Source organism: Narcine bancroftii, unplaced genomic scaffold (assembly GCF_036971445.1).
Source record: "Narcine bancroftii isolate sNarBan1 unplaced genomic scaffold, sNarBan1.hap1 Scaffold_310, whole genome shotgun sequence".
Lineage (NCBI taxonomy): Eukaryota > Metazoa > Chordata > Chondrichthyes > Torpediniformes > Narcinidae > Narcine > Narcine bancroftii.
In genome coordinates this window covers 14,508-34,555 of record NW_027212048.1, presented here as the reverse complement: position 1 = coordinate 34,555, position 20,048 = coordinate 14,508, and the positions used below count along the sequence as shown (strand labels likewise).

Here is a 20,048-nt window from a genome sequence, read left to right as displayed (position 1 = left end):
TATCTCATGTTTTGAGATTCTGGCAATGGTCCAAGCAGGTCCACATGCACGTGTTCCAACTGCCTGCATACCGGCAGGAAATGTTGAAGAGGTGGCTTAGAGTGGCACTGAATCTTGGCAGTCTGGCAGGAGGTACATGTGCAAACCCATTGTATGACACCTTTTCTCAGTCCATGCTATACATATATATTTGACATGAGCTTGACATATGTTCTGATGTATGGATGAGATAAGCTGTGTCTCTGGTCAATAAGGTGTTTCTTCCAAGATGCAGGAAACATTGGTCTAATGTAGCCCAAAGACATGTCACAAAGTAAGGTTGGCCACCCAGTTGTGCTGCCCTCTGCTGTATGTCCAGGTTAGTAATGGCCATACTGTATGCCTGAACATCGGGGTCCATTGCCTGGATACTGGCTAATTCATGAATATCAATGTCACCCTGAATATGATATATAGTCGGTCTGGACAGCATATTCGTGATGAGATTGTTTTTACCAGATGTTATCCAAGTAGATGTAAGGGAACTCTAAATCTCTGTCCAAAGTGTCTATAACCCGCTGGCAGGTTTGAACACCATTCTTCAACTTAAGTCACATCCTAAAACATTCGAAAAGCCCAGAAGGGATAATAATCACCGTTTTAGGAATGTCTTCCTTATGGATGGGATCTGATGGTATCTCATGACAAGATCAACCTTGGAGAAAGCACAGAAATTGTGCAGATGGGAGGCAAAATCTTGCATATGAGGGACGTTAAGACAGTGGGTCTTATCCTGAGATATGGTCTGCTGGCCTTCGTAAATCATAGCATAGACTAGAGTATAGCTGGAAAGTGATGCTGCACTGTTTAAGGAATTGGTGAGGCCAGGTTTGGAGAATTGTTTTCAGTTCTGGTCTCCAAATATAGGAATGAAATAGATAACGTGGAGATGGTGCAGGAAAGATTTACAAAAATGTTACGTGGCTTACAACATCTAGATTACAGAGAAAGATTAAGGAGACAGCAACTTTATTCATTGGAACGTAGACGGTTGAAGGGGGTTATGATAGAGGTATTCAAAATTATGAAAGGAATAGATAGACTAGACATGAGTAGACTCTTTCCCCTGAGGGCAGGGGAGTTTGGAACAAGAGGGCATGAGTTCAGGGTAAGGGGGCAAAACTTTAGGAGGAATGTTAGAGGATGTTTCTTCACTGAGAGAGTGGTGGCAGAATGGAATGATCTTCCAGAAGAGATAATTGCGGCAGGGTCCTTTCTGTCATTTAAGAGAAGGTTGGATGTGTACATGAATATCAGGGTGTTGGAGGGATGTGGCCAGAGTGTTGGAGGGGAAAACTAGTGGAGTTGTTCATGTGAACTGGCACAGACTCAAAGGGCCGATATGGCCTGTTTCTGTGCCGTAATCTGTCATATGGTTATATGTGCTGGGCTCCACAGGACAAGGTGGGACATCATTAAGAGTTTGCTGCCGACAGGTTTGAATTAAGCTCCGTGAGTATCCCACGCGTTCTGGGAGGAAGAAACGTCCATATCCTCTGCGCATCCAGAGATGCAAGATGTCGCCAAAATCTTTGGCCTGGCGGCGGGCCAGGAGGAGCGCGAGCATGGAATCTGACCCGAGCCTGGCTTGACTAAGGAGATGGGGGGTGGGTGCCCGAATGCGAGCACGGTTTAGCAGGAAGGCGACTGACAGTATGCAGCGGCCCATCTGGAGATGCTCCCCTGCGTGCTACTGAGCCTCTCAGCATGGATGAATGTTATCACATGCAGGAAATTCTGGATCAGAACCACAGTAGGGCTGCCAGGTATGAGGTGAAGGAGGACAACTCAGAAATTCGAGAAGAAGAGGAAGAATTACTACTTGCTGCAGTTGGACTCACTGAAGGAAGGCCTTAGGCTTTCAGAACATCTCCTTCTCCAATGAAAGCTGTTGTTTAACCACAGACACTTTCCCCAGTCTTCAAGGCCCCTGCAACAAGGATGGAAGTCAAGTTCATGTCTACAGAACTGATCCAACCAAATGAAAAGATGATGTCTTCTATGACCTAAAATTTTGAAACTTTAAATGATCAATTTGCTGGTATAAAGGAAATAATGGCTGGTATGTGTGAAGAAATTACATTTATTAGGGGGCGTGGCAAGATGGCGTAGGGAACAGACGTGCCTTCCAGACCTCTCCTGACTCTGATTTATTGTTTTGTCTTTAGGTGCCCGTTAAAGTTCTTTTAAAAGTTCATAAATAATAAGAGGTGTTGGATTAGTGCCTAATCGTTTATATGCAAAGAAAAAGGTAAAAGAAAACATCAACAGACTGTTAAAAAACTACATTTTCCGAAAATGTCTGAGCCTACTTGTTTACAAGAAGCCAGGACTCAGCGTAGAATGGATCCAGAGGAAGACGTACAGAGTTTGGCATTGAAACTCCATTTTATGCCGGTGAGGCACTCTGAAGGTCGCACTCAACAGCTTTCAGAACAAAGGGCTGGACGGGTGCCAGTATTTCACACAACGGCCACTGTGAGTGCTGTTACTGAGACTTTGACAGTTGAATCAGCTGCGGCGCCACCAGCTGGAGAGTTAAAGAGCTGTCATTCAACTGCTACAGTGGTGGCGCTGCAAAATGCATCTTCAATTACAACGGTTTTTCCAGACATTGATTCAGTGAAGATGATTAAAGAGATTTGGCTTAAAGATAACCCTGATCTTCAGTCTCCTGGCATTGCTGGGGGGACTTTGAGAGGGATTTTTATACAAAGTCAAACTGCTAGAAAAGATACTAAATTAAGGGAAGGGACAGAAGATCCCGTGGTCTCTAAGGAACAGCAAGACCCCATTATGCCTGAATCTACTTCTGTTGAAATGTCTGTTAAGGATCTTGAAGATAAGATATATTCTGTATCGAGTCACTTAGCTAATTTTGTGAACCTGTTTATTTCCAAGATTAATGCAATGGCGGAAGTCATTAATGGACCTTTTAAGCTTGAAACCATTGAAAGATTTGAAATGCGTGATCAAGGTTTAGTCGATGCACAGGATCAACTGCAAGATGAAAATAGAATAATTGAAACATTGCAGATCCAAAATAAAAATTTAGCAAAAAAGTTTGATTATTTGGAGAATCAATCTAGACGGAACAATGTGAAAATTGTTGGTTTGCCAGAAGGCATAGAAGGACCAGATCCAAGAAAATTTTTTACTGAATGGAATCCACGAGTGTTAGGACAGGATAAATTCCCTGAAGGTTTAATACTAGAATGTGCTTATAGAGTTTTAAGAAAAAAATCTTTTTCAGGACAGAATCCAAGATCTGTTTTGATCTGTTGTTTAAACTACTGTGACAGAGAGACAATTTTACGTACGGCTATTAGAAATGCCCAGCAAAGTAGATCTCCTTTGATCGTTCAGAATAATCCTGTTTTCTTCTATCAAGATTTGAGTCAAGAAATTATGTTTCAACGATGCGAATTTAATTCTGTGAAAGAACGGTTGTGGAAAAAAAGACATAAGGCAACATTCAGGTATTCTGCGGTACTGAAGATTTTTTAGGATGGAAATTAGCCAAAGTTCTTTGACAATCCTAAAGAGGTTATGGACTTTGCTCAGTCTCTGCCAATCATGCAGTTTCAGGAACGATGTAGTCCTTCAAGGTCTCCAAAGAGAGTAGAGATGTAAGGTGGGATCCAGTTTTTTAAAAGAAATGAAAGCAATGGTGATAGAAGTGGTAACGTTGATTTAAAAAAAATAAATCTTTTATCTTCTATTTTTGAGAAGAGTTTAAATAGTTTAAATAATGATGATAGTTTAATGAAATGGGAGTTGGTAGAGGGAACTGGGTGGGCACTAGTTTCCAGAAGTCATCAGCTACCTGTGAGTTATCTCACACCCAATATTTTGGGGGAGTTACCTCTTTGGACGGTTTAAACAGGAGGAGGTAGTTGTGACCTCTGACCTGTTTTTTTTTTCTTTTTAATTTTTGGGTTAAGAAGTGAAGGTTTTTTTTATTATTTTTTAAAATAAATATTTTTTTAACTCTTTTTGTTTTCTGATTGTATTTGAGAGGGAATTAGGAGGTTTTTTTTCTCTCCTTTTTTTCTCTTTTTTTTGGGGACGTTTTCTCTTTTTTCTTTCTTTTTTAAGAGGATGATGTCACAGAAGATAAAAGTCAAAAATTGAGGATGTTGAATTAGATGAAGAGGAAGATGAGGGGAAAGGTGATAAGAAGAAAAAGAAGAAAATTAAGTACAAATACATTGAGGGAGAAGAGTTTAATAAAATTAAGTTAATTTCGATAGAGAATTTTGAAGATGTTATAAATGAAGCATATGGAGAATTTTTTTAAGAGTTTGAACTTTTTTATTTTTTTATATAAGGGGAGGGGAAGGGAATAAAAAGTTTATCTGATTGTTTTTCTAAAGGATGCTTTTGTTCTCTCGATGAATTATAAAGGAAACTTGGTATTAATGGAAATTCTGTATTTATGTATTATTAATTATGATTTTTTGTATAACAGGTATGTGGTTGATATATAATTTTAATATTTGAACTTAGTTTTAAAGTGGATTTCATTTGTTAAATACATGTATTATGTTTGATTTAAATATATGTTTAAGGGTATTATTTTAGTATTGATATTTTTTTTTGTTGTTAGTAATTTTTTTGTTGTTAAGTTTTATCCTTTTTTTGTAAGTGGGGTTTTTTCTATTTTATTTACAACATTGTTAATTAATTCTTCACTCTTTTTTTGGGGGGGTTGGACTAATTTTAAATTAGATGATTAATGTTGTGTTATAATTATTGGGGGGGGTTAATTTGTGTAGTTTAACGATGTAGTATTCTAATTTTTATTATCTTATCTTTTATTATTTTTTTAAATATAATTTTTATTTTATTCATGTCATAAAATTTTAAATAAAGTTAAAAAAAATGACTATGGAAAGGATATCTTTTTCTGCCTAAAAGTGGACCACCACTCGAGTCCCGACACTCCGCATCATCCCACTACTCATCCATAGACCAAAGAAGTGTTGGTGCAGACTCCCCCACAGACACACCTCCACCCTCCCAGTCGGCAACAGTGATGACCGGCACAGAGGTTACCCGGGCTCTGCACTCACCACCTCCACTGATGTCACCAAGCTGGGGAGCCCCTGGACCTTGAATGGCACCCACTGGGTAGGCGGCCACAGTGCCTACCCCTGGCTTCCTACCACCTGGTAGGGCTGCCATTTCCCCACATACGAGGTGCCCTACATCCACTCTCTCGATGACCTAGGGGAGCACCCAGCCTTTGGCAACCACTGCAACAAGAGGGCCTTTACTGCAGCTGAACTGTTCTGGATGATCGCCTTCCGCAAATATGGCACCGCATGGCTCTCCAAGGAAATGACCTGGTTGGCCACCCTCCTGGAGATGTTGGCCAATGAGACAGCAGTGTCCCTGCACCAAACAAAGGACACCCTGACCTGAAGAGTTGTGGAGCTGAAGGAGAGACGTATAGTGGCAATGCCAAATCGGATGGTCCTGGACTACTTGCTGGCAGCTGTGCTGTCATTGGCCAGGAGGGCCGCAGCTACATTCCCAAGGAATCCTCTAACATCACCCAGCTGACTGACCACATTCGGGACTCAGTGGCCAAAATTCAAAAATCCAAGGACCAGATCCACCAGCATCACCACCTCATGGGGACCCTGGGGGCCATTTGGCTCCACGAGGGGCATTTGGGTGACTATCGTTCATTGGGGGATTGCACTTATTTTTGTTATCATAGCTATAGTTATTCCATGATGTGATTGTCAATTTATAGGCACCTTTGCATTGCCCCGTTTGACCTTCTTATTACCTGTCGCACTTTATTGGCAAGCAGCATGTCTTCCGAAGGGGTGGATTGTCATGGAGAGGTAGTGTCCACCACCTGGTGGCGCTGCTGTACTCCTGTTCGGTGGACATACTACCTGTCAATCCAGGTCAAAGACTCACTCCAAGCCATCAAAGTGACCCTTGCGATTGGCCCACCTAAATCACCAGGAGCTGCAGTCCAGGCAGCCCGGCTAGACTCAGCCCTGACCTTCACCCAATTGCCCCACCTAAACCACCAGGAGCTGCAGTCCAGGCAGCCTGGCCAGACTCAGCCCTGACCTTCACCCAATTGGCCCAGGTGAATCACCTCGACTGACCCCTGCCGAGCCCCTGAACTTGGCTTCGAGCATTGGCCACAGCAGTCAATGGGGCCCAGCCTTTCCCGAGTGATCGGCCCTCCCAGCACAGTCCCCCAGAACTATAAAGAACCATGTCCTCCTTTGTTCTGCCTCTTTCAACTCATTGTGGCTAGGAAGTAGCACCTTCCACACTGGGTTGGGGTGAGTCTCGAGGTCAGCGAGGAAGAGCCGTGTCCATATCGGTCAAGGGGTGGGAGCTCACAGTATCACCTTGATCCTGAATGTTGAATGTGTAAGTTCATGTAATTTCCCCCAAGCTCTGTCGGTTTCTCCCTCCTAATTAGAAGTGTATATTTACTCCCTGCGTACTCTGTGTATAGAGGTTTGCCTAACATATCGACCCTGTTGTCATGTTTCCATCCCCGATATAAAAGTGTGCTTTGTACCTCCGCTTTGGTCTGATTCTTAACGTTTGGGACCCACATGAACCCGACAACAATGAAGGAGGGGAAGCAAAGTATTTTATCAGTAAATGGAGAGTCAAATTACTAGAAAAAAAGACAGATAGATCCGATCAGAATGTGGCAAGAAATTAATGTAGGTTTATGGAAAAAAGGTAGGGATCTCAAGAAAAACACCAGTGAGTAAAAATGTGTTATTGCCTATGAACAGAGGGAATAGAATATTAAATTTGTGGGAAGAAGATTTTATAGACATCAAATATAATATGGGGAAAAGGATTTATATTAATCGAAACAAAGGTGGAAAGAAGATTGAAATATACAAATTCAAGAAGAAATAGGGTCAAGATTGTTTCAAGAGTGTTATAAATATGATTTATGTCAATTATAAAAGTACAATTGTCTACATCAATTCTGCTTTACTCCATATAAATTAAATGGACTTATCTCCAATTATTCCGAGAAATGTTTTCAATGTAATCAGGTGATCGGGATTTTTTTTTCCATTCGGTTTGGATCTGTGTAAAAGTGGAAGAATTTTGGAAGGATTTCAGTATATTATTAGGACAAATTATGAAGATAAAAAATCAAAAAGACACAAGAATATTTGCGCTTGGTCAACTTTATGAAGCAGATACAAAACTGAAGTTGGATAAATATCAAACAAACTTTCTGAGTCTAGCAATAGCAGCAGTGAAGAAATGTGCAGCACTAACATGGAGAGCAGAGAGATTTGTAACGAGGGATGGGACATTGAAATGCAAAACTGTGCCACCATGTAACCACATAACCATTTACAGAGCAGAAACAGGCCATGTCAGCCTTTTGACTTCGCAACGGTTCACTAGAACAACTCCACTAGCTCAATCCTCCCATTCTCCGCCAATATCCCACCAACCCCTTCACCTCCATGTACACATCCAACCTTCTCTTAAATGACAGAAGGGACCCTGCTGCAACTATCTCATTCGGAAGAACATTCCATTCTGCCACCAGTCTCTGAGTGAAGAAGCATCCTCTAATATTTCTCCTAAAGTTTTGCCCTCTTACCCTTAACTCATGGCCTCTTGTTCCAACCTTCCCTATCCTCAGGGGAATGAGTCTGTTTATGTCTAGTCTATCTATTCCTTTCATAATTTTAAATACCTCCATCAGGTCCCCTCTCAGTCGTCGACATTCCAATGAATAAAGTCCCAGTCTCCTTAATCTCTCCCTGTAATCCAGATGCTGTAAACCAGGCAACATCCTTGTAAATCTTCTCTGCACACTCTCCACCTTATCTATATCCTTCCTATAGTTCGGAGACTAGAACTGAGCACAATACTCCAAACCTGACCTCACCAATGCCTTTAACAGCTGCAGCATCACCTCCCAGCTCCTGCACTCTTTCTTTGGCTTGGCTTCGCGGATGAAGATTTATGGAGGGGTAATGTCCACATCAGCTGCAGGCTCGTTTGCGGCTGACAAGTCTGATGCGGGACAGGCTGACATGGTTGCAGCGGTTGCAAGGGAAAATTGGTTGGTTGTGGTTGGGTGTTGGGTTTTTCCTCCTTTGTCTTTTGTCAGTGAGGTGGGCTCTGCGGACTTCTTCAAAGGAGGTTGCTGCCCGCCGAACTGTGAGGCACCAAGATGCATGATTTGAGGCGATATCAGCATACTGGCGGTGGTCAATGTGGCAGGCACCAAGAGATTTCTTTAGGCAGTCCTTGTACCTCTTCTTTGGTGCACCTCTGTCTCGGTGGCCAGTGGAGAGCTCGCCATATAACACGATCTTGGGGAGGCGATGGTCCTCCTTTCTGGAGAAGTGACCTACCCAGCACAGTTGGATCTTCAACAGCGTGGATTCGATGCTGTCGGCCTCTGCCATCTCGAGTTCTTTGATGTTGGAGATGAAGTTGCTCCAATGAATGTTGAGGATGCAGCAGAGACAACGCTGGTGGAAGCGTTCTAGGAGCCATAAGTGATGTCGGTAGAGGACCCATGATTCAGAGCCGAACAGGAGTGTGGGTATGACAACAGCTCTGTATACGCTAATCTTTGTGAGGTTTTTCAGTTGGTTGTTTTTCCAGACACTTTTGTGTAGTCTTCCAAAGGCGCTATTTGCCTTGGCGAGTCAGTTTTGTATCTCGTTGTCTATCCTTGCATCCGATGAAATGGTGTAGCCGAGATAGGTAAACTAGTTGACCGTTTTGAGTTTTGTGTAGCCGATGGAAATGTGGGGGGGGGGGGGGGGTCTGGTAGTCATGGTGGGGAGTTGGCTGATGGAGGACCTCAGTTTTCTTCAGGCTGACTTCCAGGCCAAACATTTTGGCAGTTTCCGCAAAACAGGACTTCATGCGCTGGAGAGCTGGCTCTGAATGGGCAACTAAAGCGGCATCGTCTGCAAAGAGTGGTTCACGGATAAGTTGCTCTTGTGTCTTGGTGTGAGCTTACAGTACTCCAAACCTGGCCTTACCAATGCCTTTAACAGCTGAAGCATCACCTCCCAGCTCCTACACCCTACACTATGATTTATGAAGGCCAGCAGACCATATGTCTTCTTAACTACCATGTCTACCTGGGAATCCACCTTCAGTGAACTCTGTACCATAACTCCAAGATCCCTGTTCCTCTGCATTCCTCGACCCCCTCCCCTTAACTGCATAGGTCCTATTTTGGTTATTTTTTCCGGAATGCAGCACCTCTAACTTGTCAACATTAAATTCCATCTTCCATCTTTCAGTTCACTTTTCAAAACAAACCAAATCCTGTAATCCAAGAAAACCTTCCTCACCATCCACAACTCCCCCTATTTTTGTATCGTCTGCATATTTGCTTTCCCAGTTCGCCATCCCCTCATCCAAATCATGAATATAAATGATAAACAACAGGGGACGCAGCACCAATCCCTGAGGCACACTGCTCGTCACAGGCTTCCATCCTAATAGAGAGTTGTCCACCATGACTCTCTGCTGTCTTTCTCCCAGCCACCTCTGAATCCATCTCACTATCTATTAATCCATAGTGATGAACCTTCCTAACTAACCTTACATGCAGTACTTTATCAAAAGCTTTACTAAAATTTAAATAGATCTTGTCAACCGCCCTACCTTCATCCACATTTCTTATCACCTCTTCAAAAAACTCAACAAGATTCATCAAACATGATTTTCCCTTCACTAACACATGCTGGGTGCTCCCAATCAATCCCTGCCTATCCAGATATTTGTACATACTATCTCGAAGAATACCCTCCATAACCATCCCCACCACCGAACTCAAACTTACTGGCCGATAATTACTTGGCCTACACCTACTGCCTTTTTTGAACAACAGAACTACATTTGCAACCCTCCAATCCCGCGGCACCACACCCTCCTCCAGTGAAATTTGAAAAATCGCTGTCAGTGCCCCTGCTATTTGTTCCCTGACCTCGCTTAAAGTCCGGCGAAAAATCCCATCAGGACCATGAGACTTATCCACCTTAATTGACCCCAGAAGCTCCAAATCTCTCGCTTTACTAATCCCTATCCTTTCCATAACTAAACCATTTACCTCTCTGATCTTGTATAGCCCAATGTCCGTTTCCCTCGTGAATACAGATGAGAAAAATTTGTTCAATATTTCTCTATCTCATACGGTTCCTGACATAGTTCACTGGTCCCATCATCCAGTCGACCTATTCTATGTTTAACCCTCCTTTTACTGTTCACATATGTGAACAAACCCTGAGGATTCACCTTCGCCTTATTAGCTATAGACACATCCCTTTTTACCTATCTGCTTAATCCCTTGTTTTTTATATTTGGTGTAGGTCTACCTCTTGTCCCGTACCAACTTCTTAATTTCACCAGAAAACTATGGCTCCCTCAAACCTTTAGTCTTCCCCTTTGGCCTGATTGGAACATAAAGATCCTGTACTCTCAAAATCTCACCACTAAATGTCCCCCAAATTTTCTCTACATCCTTTCCAGGAAAAAGTTCAACCCACACAACTCTCTGCAAATCCCTTCTCATTTCTCCAAATCTGGCCTTCCCCTACTCGAAGACCATCAACCTCGGACCCGACCTATCCCTTTCCATCATTAAGCTAAAGCTAATGGACCCATGATCACTGGATCCGCAGTTCTCCCTAACGCACACCTCTGTCACCTGCCTCATTGCATTCGTAAACAACAGATCGAACACTGCTCCCCCTCTAATTGGCGTCTCAACATATTGCTGCAGAAAGCAATCCTGAACACAATGCTTAGCCATCCTGCCCTTTTACTGACTGCGTTTCCCAATTGATGTTTGGAAAATTGAAATTCCCAACCAACACCACCCTATTTCACTTGCATATCTCACCTATTTGCACATTAACTCTCCTAGCTCCCTTTCTCCATTTGGAGGCTTATAATATACCCCCATAATAGTAACCTCACCCTTCTTATTTTTCAGCTCTACCCACACTGCCTCTCTTGACGAGCCCTCCAGTCTACCTTGCCTCAGCATTGCTGTAATATCCTCCCTGACATTTAATGCCACACCTCCCCCTCTTAATCCACCAACTCTGTCACATCTCAAGCAGTGAAATCCTGGAACATTCAACTGCCAGTCACAACCTTCTTTCAACCACGTCTCGCTAATGGCCACAACATCATAATGCCGCATGTCAATCCACACCTTTAGCTCATCCAGCTTCCTTACTACGCTCCTCACATTAAAATAAATACAACTCAGGGATCTCCTACATCCTACCTTCTGAATATCCTCCTTTCTACTATTCTCACAATTTTCACTGCAACATCTGTTTACGACTTCCTGCTTTTCTTCCCTCAAATTATTTAAACTTGTCCCTTTCCTTATCCTACTAACCCTCACCCTATAACTCTTGCCCTTTTTCTTTTTTCCCTACAGAGGTTGACACCACACCTCTGCCCACCATGGTCTGACTATCCCCCTCCTCAGTATTCAAGGTGGAGTACTGATTTCTGAAGATTACAGACTCGGGTGCTTGCACATGAATTTGCCCCCTTCCTTTCCTCCTCCTAACGGTAACCCACTTCCCCTCATCCCGTGTGCCCCTGGGCGACCACCTGCCTGTAGCTCTTGTCTACGATAGCCTCATTTTCCCTAACCAGAGTAAGGTCATCGAGCTACAGCTCATGTTCCTTGACCTGGTCCTTCAGGCCACACTCCTTGTCCGTGATGGCCTCACTCTCCTTAACCAGAGGGAGGTCTGGTTGTCTGTCTCTGGATTCTCTGCTCAGAGGATCACCCCGCATTATCCATCAAGTCCTGGTATCTCTGTGTCAGCAGGAATTCCGTGCTGACCACTACCTGATGGCTTTGTGGTCAAAATATTTGTCTATGAAAACTTTTCCACAAAGGTGATGTGGCAAAGTCTAGCTGACTGGAACATTGCACCAATCTTTCAGAACATCTGAGACAGGTAGATCCTTGGTTCATAGCGGCACTCGATGCCCTTGTACTTAGTTTCCATGCTCAGTCTGATGCAACCTCACACGATGAAGGCCACATTGGTTACGCCCTTAACCCCATTGTCATGGAATATATATTTGGGAGAATCTGGTAAAATTAGAGTAGGTTAAAGACATACACACATTTTAAAACATATTTTATTTGAAATACTGAAGAATTCATATTCAGTTACATCACAGAAACTATGGAGAATGCTATGCACATTTCACAAGTAGCTGCAAATTGAAATGAGGTCATGAAATAACTAGACCATTGTTTTGGTTTGGAGACAGGCTGGCTGGTTGAATATCTACAAAGTGCTGAAAGAAAGGTCACCCCTGGGTTTTGTTTAGCTAAGACAACAGCTTGACCAAGAAGGATAACTTCTGTTGTTTTCTGAAAAAGGTGGGGGGGGGGTGGTTTTCAAGTGAGAGAGTCACATGCAATCTCAGTTGGAGTGAGAGAGAGAGAGAAAGGGGTGAAACAAGCTCTCTCAGCCAGAGTGGGCATGGCATTGAAAGCAGTTGAACAGTGCAAGCCAGGAGAATATTGTAGGAAACAGAAATCTCAAGAGTGGCGGATGGCTGGAAGTGCTATCTGTCTGATGTTTCTCTCGGAATAAGTGCAACAGGAAGGAACACTGTGGTAGCCTGAAAGAAAGAGGTTATCATTTGGAAAACCCTGATGGGCCAAGTTTTATCAGCGAGACATTGTGGTGACTAATGGTGGTAGCTCAGTTGTGGAAATCCTGGAACAACAAATCTCTCTCTGCAAACCCTACGGAACTTTCTTGAGTGGCAAAGCCTGATGAACTTTATACATGTTCAATTGTGTGCACAGTATTAGAATTGCCTACAACCAATGAACTTGGAAGAATGAGAAGTGAGATTGAACTGTAAACCAAATAACTTTTCTTAAATTTACACACACATCATACACGTGCACTTAGACTTAGAAGGCGATTAAGGTTAGTTAGGTTAATAGAGATAAGTTAAAGTTTGATTCTGTTTTCATATTAAAAGATAAATAAAACAACTTATTTTTAAATAACGACTTGTCTTGGTGAATGTCTATTGCTGCTGGGTTTTGGGGTCCTTTGGGCTCATAACACCATAGTCTGGTGACGTACATGGATCTCCTTCCCACTCCATCCATTTTGGATCCCCACATGAAGAGGGAAACTGCTCTGGTAATCGCCAGGGCAGAGGTATGTGGGATGGGCCACGCCTGCATCACATGCGGCAGTACCGAGAGCACCTTGCACCTGATAACCAGGTTCTTCCCCATTTCTGAGAGGGAATGTCATTCCCACACACCCAATTTCTGGTGGACCTTTACAATCGGCTCTGACCAATTCTTGTTGCATGCCTTGGCCCCTCCAAGCCAGTTCCCCGACACCTTCAGGTAGTCAGATCTGACTGTGAAGAGGACAGCGGACTAATTTACCAAAGTGCATTGCCTCGCGTTTGTTCCAGTTTACCCTGGAAAATAGCATTGTATACTTCTGGGCCCAGCCACTTCCAGACTTGTGTACAACTCAGCCGTTCTCCCAGAACTGTGGGTCTCTGTGCTAGTCCCTGTCTCCTGGAGTTGGGAGTCTCTGCAATGTTCCCCATCTCACAGAGCTGGGGGTCTCTACATTGCTCCCTGTCTCCTGATATTGGTGCTTTGTTCTCCACCAGTCCCACAATACAACGCTGACCCCTGGACGGAATGTTGAATTACAGAGGGATCAGTGAAAATATGGGTAGTTTTGCCAGGGTGGGGTCCATACAGGAGCCTGATAACAGCAGGGAACCTGTGGAAGGGGGATGGAGGGCATTCGATGGTGCACCAGCAGGACACTGCTGAGGGTGCGGATTCCCTCGGGCTCTCAAGGGTAGAAGGCGCTGGTTATTCCAATATTTTAGGTGAGGCAGTGTCCAAATTAGAGCTGGCGCGGGTCAGCAAGGGTCGACATAACAGGTGCCTGGAACTGTCATGAGGATTCTAAGGGCTGGTAGAGGTAGGTAAGGAGGGGGTAGTTGTGTACCGACGAGGGATTGCTGAGTGAGAGGCCACATGCATGGGACTTCGAGACAAGGAGCCTCTGATTGTACAGGGATGGGGCCTGTAAATAGACCCGCAGACATCCAGCACACAGCATCTTTGACCCACTACCATCAGGAAGGAGATATGGAGGAACAAAATCAGGCTGCCAGACAGGGAAATAACTTCTTCCAACAGGCCGTGAGATTGACAATGCAATGCGAGTTGAATGGGTCCGTGGAATGAAAAGGATGAGAGGGATATGGACTGTTTGCAAGCAGCTTGGCCATCAGAAAAGAAGGGCCAAAAGGATGGTTTCGGAGTTGTCTATCGTGTCCACACTTTTGAGTTGAATCCTTAAATAATTCATGACAGGCTGGACTATCATTTTAGATGGAAATTTTAGATTGACACATGCAGCCCGGGAACAGGCCCTTTCAGCCTCTGAGCCACAACCACTCAATTACACCAATGACCTACAAACCCCGGTATATTTTAAATGGTGGAAGGACCAGGAGCAACTTGTGGAAATGCACGCAGACACAGGAAGAATGTACAACTCCCCAGAGACAGTGTCAAATTTGAACCCGGCTCGCTGGCCCCTTATCAGCGTTTTTCTAACCGCGGCACTAACCTCGCCACTCTCAATTATTCCCAGGGTTCTTCCTCCTACTTTCCATGAGCTGTGATTGCTTCCAATTCCAGTGCCCATGTTTCCCTGAGACTCTGACCCCTGCCCAGTGACTCTGTCCCTAATGCCTCTCCCTGGACAGATGATCACCAGTCTCTCCTGGCTCTCACCCAAATTTTCTTGCCCAATTCCACCACCTACAACCCCCTCGTCATGGCCCACCCACTCGCCCACAGGGCCAAGGGTAGCAAGGTGGGGGAAGGTCCAGCCTGTAGTCACAAAGCTTGTCGAAGGACAAGTGAGAGCAGGAGTCCTGGGGCAAGAGGTGAAGGGCAGTGTGTACTGTAGCAGCCAGCTACACAGGGTCACAGCCTCCAGGGTGGGGGGAGAGAGAGAACTGGCTCAGATGGGACAGATGTCCCGGTGCCAAGGGTCAGGGAATTCCCGGCTCGCTGGCCCCTTATCAGCGTTTTTCTAACCGCGGCACTAACCTCGCCACTCTCAATTATTCCCAGGGTTCTTCCTCCTACTTTCCATGAGTGTCTGGGACACTGCCACCGGCAAGGAGACTGGACCACTGCCCTCCCCACATCACCACCAAATGGGGGTCTCAGGAGCAGCTCAGGTTCCAAGGCCTGTCAGTGGGGGAAGGGGGAGGTTTGGGAATTGGGGAGGGGTAGTTCTGAATGGTGATCGAGAGGATCGGTCCAGTGGGAGGACAGACATGACAGACATGAGGGCTGGGGCTTCAGGACAGATCCCGTGGGGAGGCAGGAGCTTTGGGGACCAGCCGGTGGGGGACAATGGCTTTGGAAATGGACCTGGTGGGGGTCAGGGGCTTTGGGGAGAGACCAGTGGGTTTGTCGGAGGACCTGTCGGGCAAAAGAATTAGTGACAGACCAAGTTGGGAATGGCATTGGGGATGGACTCAGCAGGAGATGGGCTGTTGATGGACCCGGCGGGGATGCGTTTGGGAATGGATCCGGTGGGGGATGTTATTGGGATGGATCAGGTAGGGGACGGTATTGGGGTTGGACCCAGTGGGGGACAAGATTGGGGATGGACCCAGCGGGGGGTGGGATTGGGGATGGACTCGGAGGGAGACGGGATTTTGGATGGACCCGGTGTGCACAGAATTGGGGATGGACCCGGCGGGGGACGGTATTGGGGACAGATTCAGCGGGGGACGGTTTTGGGGTTGGACCCAGCAGGGGACGGGATTGTGGATGGACCCGGCAGGGGATGATATTGAGGATGGACCTGGCGATGTCAGTTTTGGAGATAGACATGCTGGGGGATGGACCCGGCAGGGGACTGCCCATTGACTCCGTCTTCAATGCCTCACACCGGCCGGATTATCACCGTTCTCTTTCCCAGGTCTCACCCAAACTTTCTTACCCCAATTCCACCACCTACAAACCCTTGTCATGTCCCACCCACTCACCCACAGGGCCAAGGTTAACTAGGAGGGGGAAGCTCCTGGCTGTGGGCACACAGCTCGTTGAAGGACAAGTGGGAGCAGAAGTCCTGGGGAAGAGGTGAAGGGCAGTGTGTACTGTAGCAGCTAGCTGAACTGGGCCACATTCTCCAGGATGGTGGGGGGAGAGAGAGAGAGAGAGAGAGAGAGAGAGAGGACTGGCTCAGATGGGATAGATATCTGTGTGCCAAGGGTCAGGGGATTCCCCAGCTTTGTGAAGGTATGGGACACTGTCAACGGGAAGGAGATGGAGCACTGCCCTCCCCACATCTCCACTGTCTAGGGGTCCTAGGAGCAGCTCAGATACCAAGGCCTGTGGGTGGGGGAAGGGGAAGGTTAAAGAACTTTGGTGGGGTAGTTGTGATGGGTAATCGATTGGAGAGGGTCCCAGTGAGGGAACTGGTCTGGTGGGAGGACAGACCTGATGTTGGGCCTTTGGATACAGGTGAATTGGCGTGGGGGACGGGGACAGGGACTTTTGGCTGGGCATGTTGTGGGACAGGGGCTTGTTGAAAGCCCTGGTGGGAGACAGGAGCTCTGGAGACGGTCCAAGCAATGGGTGGAGCATTGGGGATGGGCCCAGTGGGGAATAGGGGCTTTGTTGACAGGCCTGACAGTATTTTGGGGATGATCTCAGCAGGGGGAGGGGTTTGGGGACAGGCCTGGTGGGAGATGAGGGCTTTGGGGAAGGGCCAGGTGGGTGACAGGGGACAGTATTAGGGAAGGACCCAGAGGACAAACCACCCCTGGAGCTCTGGTTCACCTCGGGTCACTCACCTTGGCCCACGGACGTGCTTTCAGAGATCTGCGGGAAGCTGAATTCGTTGCAGTTTGGGTTCATCTCCCGGATCTGCTCCCTGGATGACGTCCGCCACACCTGTTTGGACAGAAATCACCTTCACTACTGGCTCGGGGTGGGGGGAGCAGGAGGGTGACAAAGGGAGGGAATGCAGTGTATGTGTACCAGGTCATGGACATGGGACGAGCCCTAGAACTGGGGTAGTGGTGAAGGCTGAAACGTTATGGGCATTTAAGAGGCTCTGAGTCACGTGGATGAAAGAAAAATAGAGGGTTATGAGGGAGGAAGGGGTTAGTTATTTTTATTTTGGTATGAATACATCGGTCGGCACAACATCGCGGGCTGAAGTGCTTGTACTGTGCTCTCATGTTCTATGTTAAACGTGTCCTGTCAGTCTTTCAGCAAGCGGATATGTCGGGGAAGGACCGCTGCCGACTGGCATATTCCAGGCTGCAGGGGTAGATGCTGAGGGATGCACGGAGGCTTGGCATAGCCAACACGAAGGCACTATGGGGATGGATCATAATCCTTCCATAACCGTGCACTGAGAGGCTGAGACCAAGGGGAACTCCTCCAACAGCAGAGGGGGGCAGTAACCACACGGTATCAAAGTGGTGGCAATGAAGGTAAACAGAGACGTATGCAGCAATGTGCAGTGAAGGGAATATCTGGATACAACAGGAGGAGGAGAAAAGACTTGGAATGGTCTTCCTCTTTGGAAATAATTTGTAAATAAAGTCTATTTTGCGGGGTTGGGGGGAGGGGAAGAGAAAAGCCCTACTCAGTCAACTTTGCTTCATGAGATACATTCTCCGATCCAGAAAATCTATTCTGCACCCGCTCCAGAGTACAACATCAAATTTATTACCCTTGGATAGCACAAGTACGACCTGATAAAACAGAGTTCTTGGGATAAACATACGCAAACACACAACCAAGCCCTCACACAACAGACAAATGATACATGAGCAGCACGTCCAGAAAAAATTACTCGATATTGTTGAATAAATAGCAGAGTCGAGGAGTATTTGTATGAGCAGCTCATCAATCGTTCCACGTTCTCCCTGCCTGGAGGAAGAGGCTGTTCCTGGGCCTAGTGGTACTGGCTCTGAAAGTCCTGGATCTCTTTCCCGACGGGAATAGCTGGATGATGCTGTTGGCCGTGTGAATGGGTGCTCGATGATTTTGTCAATGATCATAGTGGATCACATTGATATTTGGGGTGGTGGGGGGGTGGGGCAGGAGGGTGTCCCCAGTGTTGCTCTAGCCCACTTTACGTCCTGTGGATTGACCTCTGATCATTTTTTAAAAATATTATTTATAAATAAAATCCACAAAGAATTCACAAAATTAATAATAACACAAATAATATATAAATACACTTGTCGTAGTTAAAAGAAAGAATAAAAAAATCCCCCCCCCCATTAAACCACCCCATCTCCCCTCCATCCCCTTTCTAAAAGAAAAAGAAGAAAAATAAGGACAAGGGACCCCCAACAGGAGAACCAATTACTTTAACGTTCCTTTTCAAAAACTGGGGCCTTAAGGAGAAAGGGAATGTTAGAGCCACCTTTGTAAATATGGGGTCCATATTCTTCCACAATATATGGTTGAGGCGGCCTGCTCACCAGGACGAAAGCCAGTACACAAGATGGATGACGAATGCGGTGACTACACAGATCCTGCGGCAACCAATCATCTTCGTCCCAGGTGACATCCCGCACAGTGGGAAGCAATGAGCAATGACGAGAACACCCACCAATCCGAGGCTGGCTTTGCCATCTCGAAAGACCTGTCATCAGTAGCGGGAGAGTATATAAGCAGAGCTGCCAGTTCAACGAACCAGTCTTCGACTTCGACTTCACGGGTGTGTATCATTCATTCCACACATCATGGTGAGTGTGCTGGATATCGGTGCAAAGGAAGAGACTTTCACCATTGACCACCTCAAACCAGCACATCTGGACATTAGCAAATTCAGTCCCCACGACCCAGATATAGGCGACCGAAAGCAGCGAACAGCGCTGGTTCTAGGGAGGTGGGGCATCATGCTAACTGGGATGCCACCCTGTACACAAGATGGCCGACGAATGTGGCAACTGTTCAGAGTCCACGGGGACCAACAACTTTCATACCAGGGGACAACGCACACGGCAGGAATCAACAAAGAAGGGAACACCGAACAATTGGAGGCCGGCATGGATGTGACATCACTCCAGTCGACAGCAGCAGGGAGAGAATAGAAGCAGAGCTGCGAGTGTAATAAAGGAGTCTTTGACTTTGAATGTTTGGGCGTGTGTCCGCCTTTCCACCCATCACAGTAGCGCGCACGCTCAAATTTCACATCGAATGGTCTTGCTCATCTTACATCGGGAGTCACGTGTACAGTTTCCTTACCTGAAGCATGAGAAGTGCACAAAGATCGTCAGATTTGTTTCTGGGGTGTTTTAAGCAGGTGATAGAAGGAAAGTTTGAATGTGGATCTCTTGGTCGTTGGTAAAAAGGGAGATGACCTTACAACATTATGAGAGGACACAGCAGCACGGATCGAGAGAGGATAATGCAAAGGAGCCGAACACCAAGTGTCACAATTTCCCAATAACCGATCAGCTGCTTAGACTTTAAGAAATGTCTTCAATGAAAATGTAATATCCTTGGAATTCTCTCCGCTTTTGAAGGTGCATTTGAAATTGGGATCCATGGACTTGTGATGAGTTTATTGCCGTACCCACTCGTAGAGGGATCATATGCATTGAACTTAGATGTAAATACTTTGAAAAAAGTAGCAGACATTAAATTGGAAGCGGTAATAAATATGAAGGAAAGATTGAGAATAAATAGTCTCCCTTGCAGTTGGGGTACAATGTATTGCTTGAGATCAGAGGAATCCTGGAGCCAGGACAAAGTGATCATGTGCTTCCCAAGGATTTGATTGTTGTTGGATTAGTAAAAAGTGGAAGGGCCGAAGGGTCTTCTGATCCTTCGACTGCTTGATTTGTCTTCTGATGCTCATTGGGTTCACCTGTGTATTCGCTCGCTCGCTCGCTGATTGGTT

At 45.8% G+C, this 20,048-nt stretch overlaps 1 long non-coding RNA gene across 2 annotated transcripts in view; it reads right to left on the bottom strand.

Annotated features, from left to right (window-relative positions):
• LOC138750956 (uncharacterized) overlaps positions 1-19,529 on the bottom strand; it is a 34,107-nt gene extending 14,578 nt beyond the window's left edge. Inside the window, exons 1-2 of one of the 2 annotated variants that reach the window (XR_011349637.1) lie at positions 19,391-19,529; positions 16,972-17,071 (exon numbers count right to left, since the gene is read on the bottom strand). This is a non-coding gene — a long non-coding RNA (uncharacterized lncRNA). Of the gene's footprint in view, positions 1-1,880; positions 1,970-3,359; positions 3,978-16,971; positions 17,072-19,390 lie in introns of those variants that run through there. The other variant, XR_011349638.1, reaches the window with a different exon arrangement.
• Between the last annotated feature and the right edge of the window lie 519 nt (positions 19,530-20,048).